A 1,283-nucleotide genomic window follows, 5' to 3' on the forward strand; every position below is an offset into this window, starting at 1 on the left:
TGATTTCTGAAGGATCATGTGACACTGAAGACCAGAGTAATGGCTGCTGAAATTTCAGCTTTGCCATCACAGAAATAAATTACATTTCAAAATATTAAAATAGAAATAGTTATTTTAAATTGCAATAATATTTCACAATATTCTAGTACTTTTGATAGAATAAATACAGCCTTGGTGAGCATAAGAAACTTCTTTCAAAAGCTTCAGAAATCTTACAGACTCCAAACATTTGAATGTTATTGTATTTTTTAAATTTGCAATATGTATGTATTTATTATATATTTCTTTTGCCTGAACAGAAAAAGTATCGCCAGCAGCCCTACTCATTCAAACACACATCTGTCACGGATTCTCAGGATATCATGCATGCTAAAAGCAGTAGCAAGATCACTAATGAGGTAGGAGGGCATATTTTGTTTCTGTGTTTTGTGATTTCTAGCAAAACAGGGATTATAATGTCTTGTGGTCTGATGTTATTTAGCGCTTGTACAAAGAAAAGGGAGAGAACTTCAGGCACAACTACACCATTACTGCAGAGAGACCTGAAATCACCCAGGCCAAGATTAACGCTGCTAACTTCAGTGATGTAAGACGAGTCTTCCAAGTCTATTTGAGTGTTTATGGATATTGCTACATCATAAAAGTCCCCTATTTTAAACTGAAGTTGATAGTTCATTTCAAAGATATTTTAAAGAAGAAGTTATTCAAATGAACCTGCATACAAGATGTTAGAGAAGAAAGTTTGAACATTTTCTGTTTTGTTTCAGGTTAAATACAAGGAGTCATGGCATGCACTCAGAGCTCAGGGTTATAAACTCACCATGAAGGATATCCCCTTCCAGGCTGCCAAAGCCTCCTCCAGCATTGCTAGTGATGTAAGAATAGTACCCTCTCTAAATTTACACTCATAAACATCTAGGGTCAAAAACAGCTCTGATAAACTCATGCATTAATATGTATAAGCAATCATACCGCTAAGTTTGTGGTGAGGAAACAGTTCCTGCATGTGCGCAAATATCCAGTTCACATATTCACCTCGTTTGCTTTGGTAGGTCCATTACAAGCATAGCCATGTATTGGAGAAGGGGAAGCACATCGGAGCTCGCAGTGTTCAAGAAGACTCACATCTAATGCACTGCTTAGAGATGGGTCGTCTGCAGAGCGGCCAGCATTACCGCAAAGACGCTGCATCTGTCAGTGGCCAGTACCAGCTGCCTCTAGACATGGTGAACCTGGTTCATGCCAAGAAAGCCCAGGCTTTAGCCAGCGACCAGGATTACAAG

The sequence above is a fragment of the Sinocyclocheilus grahami genome, unplaced genomic scaffold (genome assembly GCF_001515645.1).
Source record: "Sinocyclocheilus grahami isolate Dianchi unplaced genomic scaffold, SAMN03320097.WGS_v1.1 scaffold879.1, whole genome shotgun sequence".
Lineage (NCBI taxonomy): Eukaryota > Metazoa > Chordata > Actinopteri > Cypriniformes > Cyprinidae > Sinocyclocheilus > Sinocyclocheilus grahami.